This window comes from Hordeum vulgare, chromosome 2H, assembly GCF_904849725.1.
Source record: "Hordeum vulgare subsp. vulgare chromosome 2H, MorexV3_pseudomolecules_assembly, whole genome shotgun sequence".
Classification (NCBI taxonomy): domain Eukaryota; kingdom Viridiplantae; phylum Streptophyta; class Magnoliopsida; order Poales; family Poaceae; genus Hordeum; species Hordeum vulgare.
The window spans coordinates 173,751,080-173,762,281 of record NC_058519.1 but is presented as its reverse complement, the minus strand read 5'-3'; positions in this window follow the sequence as shown (position 1 = coordinate 173,762,281).

The window sequence follows — 11,202 nt, the reverse complement described above, 5'->3', positions numbered from 1 at the left end:
AGCTCCTCAGCCTGACGCCCAGCAAGCACCATCACCTCAGCCTGAAGTACCAGCTGCTGAAATTCCTCACCCTGAGGAAAATGCTGAGGAGAATGCACCTGAACAAGACAATGCATTCGTCGTGCTCAACCCAGAGACTGCCATTGTTGTCTCCCCTCCTGTTCCTCAGCAAAATCTTCAGCCAGTTCAGCGTCAGCCATTCTCCAAGCGTCCAAAGTTTCAAAAGGAAAATTTCTTTGAAGAACACATGTACTTCATTGGAGAGAACCCCTATGACAATCCTCAAATGAGGCATCTGAAGTTTTGGACTAGGACTCAGATGAATTACTATGCCTCTGTGCTATGTGGACGAAACAAGATATTCCAGCATAGGCATATTCCTCATGTTGAACTTGAAGCAATACCGTGCCTGGAGCCAGTCCTCAGTGTACTCCATGATGCAAGTTTACTCCTAATGTGCTCCGACATATCTGACTGGAACAGCGAGCTAATTCTTCAGTTCTATGCCACTCTTCACATATCTGGCAACCCTGAAGACATTAACACTTGGGTGTTTGACTGGACGTCACAAAACACTCACTACAAGGCTCCTGCTACTGAACTCCTCAGAGAACTGCATGTACCAATTCCCTCAGATGAGGCTGTGAAGCTTTATGGTGAGCGTGAGCTGCCAAATGGAATGATGGAAGTCCTCATGAAACCTTTGGCTGAAGGAAAATCTCCGAGAATAACCTTCCTCGTCCACGAGCTCAAGTACACACCCAGGTCTGTCTACAGAATCCTCTGCAGTGTGCTCGCGCTGATCAAAGGCCATGATGATGAAGAAGATGTTGTAGCCCTCATGAAGAATATCCTATTCAACATCATTCATGGTATTCCTATCAACATCCATGATTTCTTCTTGAGGACTTTGGCCGACAATGCTATGTGCCCTTTTGATCACAAGATATATGCCCCATGGATCATGAGATTCATCAGGACAAGGACATGCATCAACTTCCACGCTGATTTCCAAAACCATGTTGGTTATATGCCTCCTATCCGGGTCAACAAGAAGACTTTCGAGTCCATTGAAGGAAAAGGCAAATCTATGACTGAAGAAGGCAGTAGGCCCCTTGATGGCCAGTTCAGAGAGCCAGAAGCTTATTCTTCATGGGATGATACTGAGACTCGTCTGGCAAGCCCCGTTCCTCCTCGCGTGATGAATACCAGAGAGCTCCTCCTCGGTCTTCACCAGAAGGTGGATCGCAACCACAAATGGGTCAAACGCCAGTTTGGTGCCATTGTGAAAACCCTCACTGAAACACAGAACTCTGTGAAGCTCAACCATCACTATCTGCATGAGGTTTTCGATCGCACCTGGGCTACACTTGCACACCTGAAGACTCGGACTGAGCTTGAAGAAATGGACTTTGAGCGAGACTTTGAATGGTCATGGCCTCCCAAGAAGAAGTTCACGCCTATTCCAGTGCCAGACCTTGAAGACAGCTCCTTTTCTTCATTCTGCACCGCTGAAACTGATGAAGACCAGCTCGACACTGCTACCGGTCCAAGGAAGAAGACTACACCCAAGAAGCATCACGGCTCTTCCTCAACCGCCAAGAAGTGAAGTCTTCATCGGGCGTTAGTCCTAAGTTTGTCCCTTTTTTTCACTTGATGACAAAGGGGGAGAAACTTGAGAGTTAGTCTTCAAGCGGTATATTTTTGGGGCTTATGAACTATATTTAAGTTACAAACTCTTGGCTCTTCTGAAGTTTTTCTGTAATGAGTTGTAACTTAAGCCCGATGGTACTCTGACGCTTTTGAACGTTTTTCTTCGCATCCTTATTCCTCAAGTTTTAATGCACGCATGCTGGAATTCGTCAGATACCATTTGTCATCATGCATCTTCATTTTTTCATATGATATGTTACATGTATGCATGATTTACAAGACTCAGGGGGAGATCTCCATGATATAAATTATCAATGTGCATTTGCTGTAAAAAGCAAAATCCTCAAGATATGCACATCTTCAGGGGGAGTATCTCTGAATCTTGATTTCAAATTCCTCAAATGAGTATTTACACTTCATATTTTTGATCCATGTTGAATACTTAACCTAATTGTCATCAACCACCAAAAAGGGGGAGATTGTAAGTGCATCTAGTGCCCCTTAGTGATTTTGGTGGTTTGAAGACTTATAGGATAAGTATCTAATGTGTTTGTGAGTGTACACAGGATCTATAAGTCATTGAGGAGTTTGAGATATTTGAAGAATATCGACCCCTAAAAATATATGTCTTCAGTTGAAGAAATTGGTCTGAAGCTGAAGAAATGAATCGTGAAGAATCTGCGATGAAATTGATATTCCTCATGAAGATACTGATATTAAGAAGTCCGGTGGTTCCTGAAGAAAATCACTCTGAAGAATTTGAAGCATGAAGATTTACACTTTTTGTTTTACTTTCTTCGCATTTGAGTAATAGGAACATCGTACTGTTAAAGGGGGTCGAAGTTACACTATGGAATGAATTTCCTCATGATGCTCAACCCAAGCCTAATCCTACCAAAAGCCTCAAATGAGGAATACGAGTGACATGAGGACTCTCACAGTTGAGGGTTCCGACCGTTTCGCTAGCCACGCCAAGTCACTGGTCTTATCCACTCCAACGGTTATATTACTTAAGGGCATTAGTGTCAAATCATGTCGGGATGCTCCGAGGCTATAAATAGCCACCCCCCACAACCACTAGCTGGTTGGCTGCTCCGTTAGAAACTGACACTTGTCATAAGAGCAACCCAATTCCTCAAAGCCTTCGAGAGTAATTCATCAGCGAGGAAATACACCATCCACCGAAACCACAAACCAAACCTAGTGATTGAGCATCACTGAAGAAGTTGTTCCTGTGTGGGACTGAAGCCTTTTACCTTTGAGGACTGTGCATCCTCCACACGGTTAGGCGTCATGGTCTAGAGCTTTCCAGCAGACAACTGTGGATCGCCGGGTGACCAAGTTTGTGAGGGTTTGGAAGTTTGCCCTGAAGACTTACCACGAGTGTTGGGCGAGGACTGTGTGTCCCTAGCTCAAGGAGAATACGATAGGGACTGTGTGTCCCGGGACTGGGTGTCCTTTGGTTTCAATACCAAGCCGCTCCAAACCAGATGTACAACTGTCACAGCAGTTGGAACTGGGTCATCAACGACTGTCTTCACTGAGAAACGGGTTCTAATTCCTCAACTCCTTACTTTCCCCGTATTATGTGTTGATGATTTTCACTATGACTGTTTGAAGAATTTGCTGAAGACTTTCTCTGAATTTCCTCAACCCCAAATTCTTCACGTCAGTTAATCCTCATCTGAATTCTGCGTGCCTGCTCACTGTGCAATCTGTTTTCACATTCTTCACTCTGAAAAACTGTTGTTGTGAAACTTTGCACTTCTGATCCTTTACTGTTTCCGCTCTAAGTTAGTCATCAGTGAGGAATTTCCTCAAAAGGAATTTCCTCAGTGATGAAATTCTAAAAATCTCCTATTCACCCCCTCTAGTCGATATAACGCACTTTCAGTGTGAATAGACCCGGGGGCCGTACTGTTTACTAGTGGCTTCTCTCATGAAAGCAAGTAGACGGTGGATGAACAAATTACTGTCGAGCAATTCATAGAACCGTGCAAAGTCGTGATGTCATCTATGGCAATGATTATATCTATAGGCATCTCGTCCAAAACAAGTAGACCGATTGTCACATCCCTGAAACCCTAATCAAGTTAGCATTGTGCTCATATCTTCTTTGCATTGCATCCAAGAAAATTTCAACAAGAACAAAGCAAGTGGTGAAGGAAAACTCAAAAACCCTAGCCACTTCTCAAATTCAAAGAAATTATAAACTTGTTCAAATCAATGAACCCAAAATGGCCTCAAGAAAAGTTCAACTTTTCTGATAATTCTTGAAAGCAAATAAGCAATGAAGAAAACCATTTTCTTAACACATTTGGCATTTTAAATAAATGCAAAAGGCTACTAGTTTCAAGTTTAAAATTTTGAATTCAAAATATATAGTTTTCAAAAATGCTGAAAACTTTATGGGTGATTGAAAATATTCCAACTAACACCCGAGCATTTTCAAACTATTTTTAGTTTGCTTTTGAAGCCAAAATAAATAGAAATCAATGTCAGTAATTAAAACAGAAAAAAAACTGAGGAAGGACTTACCTGACGCTCACCTGGCCCGGCCGAGCTTCATCCTGTCGTCTTCCTCCCCCGCCAGTGGGAGCACGAGGTGGCCGACGCGACGCCGCGCGCCTCCACGCAGCTCCCTGCCTGCCTGGCCGCCGCTTCGTGCTGGCGAGCGCAGGGATAACCTCCCCGAGCTCTCGCCTATCCGTTCCCGTGCTCCATTCCCCCTCTCCTCTCAGTTCTTTCCTTCCCCCTTCTGCCGCCATTGCCAAGAGCTCGAGCTCGAGCTGCCCGTGCCTCTCGCCACTAGATCTCTCCCCCGAGTGCCCCATTCGCTCCGCCTCGACGAGTTGGTCCTCCCTGCAGTAGCCGAAGGTCCCCCGAGCCCTGCAAAGCCCACGGCACCGTCGTCTTCAAGCTTCGGCCGCCGGCGAGCTTCGCTTGATTCGTCGCCCACAGCACTTCCCCGAGCTGTCTAAGCCCTCCTCTGCACTCCTCGTGAGCTTGCACAGCTTTCCCCCAACTTTTCCCCGTCGATCTCTTCCTCTAAGCCTAGTTCCACCGGAGCCCGACGAGGACCGTCGCCGCAGCTCGTCCCCGGTAGCCCTTCGGTGAACGGTTGGTCCATCTGAGGCCACCAGCAGCTTCAGGCCGTCGCGTAGATGCTTTAGGAGCCCAGCCCCGCGTGATTTGACCCTGTTTCTGATGACCTCGACGATGGCCGAACATGGTCGCCGCCGAGCTTGTCGCCGGCGTCGATTCCGGCCACCCCAGACCCTGGGGTTTGCCCCATTGTGCGCGCCGTCGAGTGGCCGATCTTCCTGTGGTCTCCGATGTGCGTTTGGTCGTCGGAGACGAGTTTTCGATGCCCTCCGCCGTTCTGGTGGTCGCCGGAGGCTCCCCGCCGGCGAGGACGACCTCGCCGCCGGTGGATCTCAGCTGGCCTGAGCCACTGACGTGTGGGGCCAGCCTCTGGATAATTTGGATTAATAAAAATAAAGTTAATTAAACTAATAAGTCACTGACATGTGGGTCCAGTGAGGTTAATTAGCTAATTAAGTTAAATCTAAACTAAAACTGATCAGAGTCACTAACCAGTGGGTCCCACTGGTCACGTTTGACTGTCAACGGCCAGTTGGACCTGTTGATGTCATGCTGATGCAGTAAAGATTTTCTGATTTAAACGAATTCCAGAAAAATGCCAAAACTTCTAAAATTCATAGAAATTAATCTGTAACTCCAATGAAAATAATGTATATATGAAAAAGTATCAGAAAAATCCAAGGAATCTGAATATGTCATTTTCAAACATGTTTGAAAATGTTACTGGACCTAACATATAGAATAATGAATAAGTTAAATCTTATAAATACTTTGGAGATGGAATTTGAAAATCATTTGAATTCCACTTCAAATGCCATGATGTGCCTTATCCTACTATGCATGCTATGCTTAGAGTTGTGTATGGTCTGTCATCTAGGAGATGAACAAAATTGTGAGAATGTGTTAAGTAAGTAAAGGTGGTGTGTTAAACCTGATTTGGTAAAGGTACCGGTGAAAGGCTATGTAGGAGTACATGGCGGGTTGTTTCATTGGAACCGTCCTTAGGAACTGAGTTCCGTGTATGTAATCCAAGACTAGATACTACCACACGTTGGGATACTTAATTGACCCTCTCGACTTATTAATCGCTTAGTACTCGGTCCAGGAGTTGCAAGTAGTTTCTGGTGTTTATAGTCATGCTGGAGGCCCTGCATAGCGCTGACCTGAGAGGTGGGTTGTGATGCGGTAGGCAGTGGCACGGTGTACCAAGTGGCACCCGGATGGTGGGCTTGGGAACCCTGCGCACATCGTTTGAGGCCATGGCAGAAACCCCGGCCGGACTTCCGTGCGGGTTACCCTCAGATAGGCGATAGACGTGGACTAAGTATTAGCGCGGTTAACGGTCGTGGCCGACTCCCTCGATGGGCTTCCATTTGAAGGTTGCCGAGGTGCATGACGTGCACATGGCGATAAGTGGCGAGAGCGTGTGTGAAGAAGTACACCCCTGCAGGGTTATGATCTATTCGAATAGTCGCGTCCGCGGATATGGACTACTTGGAGACATATGTTGTTCATAGATACTTCAACGGCTACTCATAAAATTGTCAAGATAAGCGTGAGTGTCGTGGACGGCATTTCCGCATGGAGACGGAATGATTCCACGATAGAGTATTGTTGTGGTGTTAGTGGACTCGTGTGCGAGAAATCAAGTTGTCAAAAATTATTTAAAAATGCAAGTTGTCTAGCCACGGGTCAAATGCTGGCTTTCTGCATGAAACCCCACAATTCCTTATTGATACATTGCATGAGTAGATAGTTATCCTAAAGTCTCGTTGAGTACCTCCGTACTCATGTTTGCTTAATATTTGTTGCAGAGGTTGTTAATGACCCTAATGGAGGGTTATTCCTAGACATCGACGACGACGAGTAGCTGGTATCCCAGCTACGATTTGGCCCTATGGTGGGTCTGTAGTATAGTCAGGCCATGTGCCTTCTAGTTTCAACTGTCTGTACTCGGACAGTTTAATTACTTCCGCTGGCTTGTAACTTGAATGACTGTTATGATGGGTCGTGAGACCCCTACTGTGTATTATTAAGTGTGTGGCTCTTTCGAGCCTCTTAAATAAAGCTTGTATGTTATGGTTATGTTGTGATGCCATCGATGTATCTATATATATCGGTATGCCATGCGTACGTGTGTCGTACTTGATATGTATGGGGTTCGATTACCTAGTTGTGGACTTTAGTAGCATTCCTTATAGGGAAATGCCCCTTTGTGATCCAACGAGCCATGGTAGCTCGGTACTGCTCCGGACACATTGGTTGACCGGCGTGTGTCCTTCTTAGCTGTTGTGTCTGTCCCCTTTGGGGAAATGTCACGTGATGTAATGGAGTCCTTGTAGCTTGCTACGACTCGTCTACATTCGCTGGTGATCGACACCTGCTTTGATGGGTCATGTATGCCTGTCCCTGTGCGGAAGTGTCACTTTGGTTTATGACTAGACATGTCGATCCGGGTTCTCTTTCATTGGATTGCTAGCAACACAATTGCATACGCGAGTCAAAAGGCGCAAACGGTCCCGGCTAAGGTAAGGTTGCAGCCGTGGGATTAACCGTGCGTGAGACCGCAAAGAGATGCGATGTGTTACAGGCTGGATTCCTATGACTTAGGATCGGGGTCCCGACACCGATACTTTCTGCATCTACTACTATTACTCCACACGTCGACCGCTATCCAGCATGCATCTAGTGTATTAAGTCCAAAAGAACAGAGTAACGCCTTAAGAAAGATGGCATGATGTAGATGGACAATCTCATATCAACGATAGAGCCCATCTTGTTACCCTTGATGGCAACTACTTAATGTGTGCCTTGCTGCCCCTACTGTCACTGGGAAAGGTCACCACATGGTAGAACCCAAAACCAAGCACTTCTCCCATTGCAAGAATCATAGATCTAGTTGGCCAAACAAAACCCAAGACTCGGAGAGACTTACAAGGATATCAAATCATGCATATAAGAAATCAGCAAAGACTCAAATATATATCATAGATAATCTGATCACAAATCCACAATTCATCGGATCTCAACAAACACACCGCCAAAGAAGATTACATCGGATAGATCTCCATGAAAATCATGGAGAACTTTGTATTGAAGATCCAAGAGAGAGAAGAAGCCATCTAGCTACTAACTACGGACCCGTAGGTCTGAAGTGAATTACTCACGAGTCATTGGAGGGGCGATGATGATGATGATGATGAAGCCCTCCAACTCCAAAGTCCCCTCCGGCAGGGCGCCGGGAAGGGTCTCCAGATGAGATCTCGCGAAAACGGAAGCTTGCGGCGGCGGAAAAGTATTTTCGAGGCTCCCCTGATTTTTTGATGTATTTTAGGGAATATATATGCCAAAGATCTAGGTCAGGGGTGTCCAGGGAGTCCACAAGCCCTCCCATCGCTACCTCCCCCTGGTGGCGGAGTGGGGGCTTGTGGTCCCCTTGTAGCTCTCGTGGCTTAGCCCTCAAGCCCCCTGATCTTCTTCCGTTCGGGAAAAATTATTTCGGGGATTTTATTCCGTTTGGACTCCGTTCCAAAACCAGATCTGAAAAGAGCCAAAAACACAGAAAAAACAGGAAATGGCACTTGGCACTGAATTAATAAGTTAGTCCCAAAAAAGATATAAAAGGTACATAAAACATCGAAAGATGACAAGATAACAGCGTGAAACCATCAAAAACTATAGATACGTTTGAGACGTATCAAGCATCCCCAAGCTTAACTCCTGCTCGTCCTCGAGTGGGGAAGTGATAAAGAATGAATTTTTGATGCTTTCATGCTACCTAGCATAGATATCCTTTGTAACTCCTCTTATGTGACGTGAATGTTCAGATCCATTAGATTCAAAACAATAGTTTGCTATTGACGTGGAAACAATAATAATTCAAGCAAACTAGCAAGGTAATCATGAATTTTCAAAATAACAAGGCCAAAAGAAAGTTATCCCTACAAAAGCATATAGTCTGGCTATGCTCTATCATCATTGCACTACGAATTTAAATCATGCACAACCCCGGTATTGGCCAAGTAATTGTTTCATACCTTTACTTTCTCAAACCTTTTCAACTCTCATGCAATACATGAGCGTGAGCCATGGTTTTAGCACTATAAGTGGTGTGGAGTGTGGTGGAGGTTGCAAGACAAAATAAGGAGAAGATGATCACATTAACTAGGCATATCAATGAGCTGTGGAGATGCTCATCAATAGATATCAATGTGAATGAGTAGGTATTTCCATACAAATGATGCACTAGAGCTAAGAGTATGTGAAAGCTCTTAAAGAAAACTAGTGGGTGTGCATCCAACTTGCTTGCTCACGAAGACCTAAGGCAATTTTGAGGAAGCCTATCATTGGAATATACAAGCCAAGTTATATAATGAAAATTTTCCACTAGCTATATGGTGGTGACAAAACGAGATACTCTCAATCAAGAAGATCATGGTGCTTAATATGCACAAGTGTGGAAAGGTGGTAGCATTGTCCCTTCTCTCTTTTTCTCTCATTTTTCTTGGTGGGCTCTTTGGCCTCTCTTTTTTTTGGTGGGCATCTTTGGCCTCTTTTATTTCCTCACATGGGACAATGCTCCATCAATGATGATCATCACACTTTCAACTCCAAACTTAGAGCAACGATGACTCTATATGGAATGCCTTCGGTAGTGTACCGTGACAATGATCTAGCATGGCATAGACATTAATGGAAACACCATGTTAGCTATCTTACGATCATGCAATGGCAATGTAGACGTGGTGGCACATGTCATGGTGGTAGTTGCATGGCAATATATGTCGGAATGACTTTGAAAAAGCCATAATAGGTAGGTATGGTGGCTGTTTTGAGGGAGGCTAATGGTGGGTTTTGTGCACCGGCAAAAGTTGCACGGCACTAAGAAGATAGTGATGGTGGAAGGTGAAAGTGCATCTAAACCATGGACTCAACATTAGTCATGAAGAACTCATATACTTGTTGCAAAAGTTTTATTAGTAATCGAAACAAAGCATTCAACGCATACTCCTAGGGGAAGGGTTGGTAGGTATAAACCATCGCGCGATCCCGACCGCCACGCAAAGGATGACAATCAATAGACTAATCATGCTCAGACTTCATCACATAGCGGTTCACCATACGCGCATGCTACGGGAATCACTAACTTCAACACAAGTATTTCTAGATCCACAACACCTTACTAGCATGACTTCAATATTACCAAAACCACAACTCAAAACTAATTGAGATGAATCAATCTTCTCTAACTATTCAATGCACATGAAGGTGGAAGTTTTCGTATCCCTTTGGATAACTACCCCTTTTGAGACTACTTTCAAAGCATAGATCAACTACCAAGCCACGCACCGCTGTGCTCTAAAAGATATAAGTGAAGCACATAGAGCAAAAGTATCTAGCTCAAAAGATATAAGTGAAGCACATGTGAGCTGAATTGTCTACCAAAGGATATAAGTGAAGCTCGACAAAATCACAGTGAGTGCACGTCTCTCTCTCTAGGTGTGCATCAAGGATGATTGTGACACAACAAAAATAAAAGACTCCTACGATACAAGACGCTCCAAGCAAAAACACATAACATGTGGTGAATAAAAATATATCCCCAAGTAACGTTACCCATGGAATTGAAGACGAAAGAGGGGCTGCCTTCCCGGGGCATCCCCAAGCTTAGGCTTTTACGGCATCCTTGAATCTCTTGGGGTGCCTTGGGCATCCCCAATCTTGAGCTCTTTCCACTCTTTATCTCTCTGTCCATAAGAACTTCACCCAAAACTTGAAAACTTCACAACACGAAACTTAAACAGAAACTCGTGATAACACTAGTATGAGAAAGCAAACCACCACTTCCTTAGGTACTGTAGCAAATTTAAATTCTACTTATGCTGATGTTGGGTTACTGTATTTTCAATCTTCCATGGCTAATACCCCCCGATACTATCCATAGTTTCATCAAAATAAGCAACCAACACAACAAAAACAGAATCTGTTAACAGCAGACCAGTTTGTAGCAATCTGTATATTTAGTATACTTCTGTTACTTCAAAAATTCTGAAAAATTACGATAGTCTAAAGAATTTGCATAGCAATCAGAAGCAAAAATAATCAACTCAAAATCTCTTACATAAAAAAAAGAAAATTCTTTTCATGAGCAGAAAGTTTCTGTCTTTTCCAGCATGACCAAACGATCATCCCCAAGACTAATCATAACAGTTTTGCTTGGCACAAACGCAAAAAGAAACACAAAAAACAGAATTATGAAAGTGTGGAAAACACAAAACAGAAACAAAAAGGATAGATTCGTTGGGTTGCCTCCCAACAAGCGCTTTTGTTTAACGCCCTTAGCTAGACAAAAGGTGATGGAATCACGTATAGTCATCTTTGGTGCTCAAACCATAAGTAGCCCTCATCATAGATTCATAAGGCAATCTTATTTTCTTTCTAGGA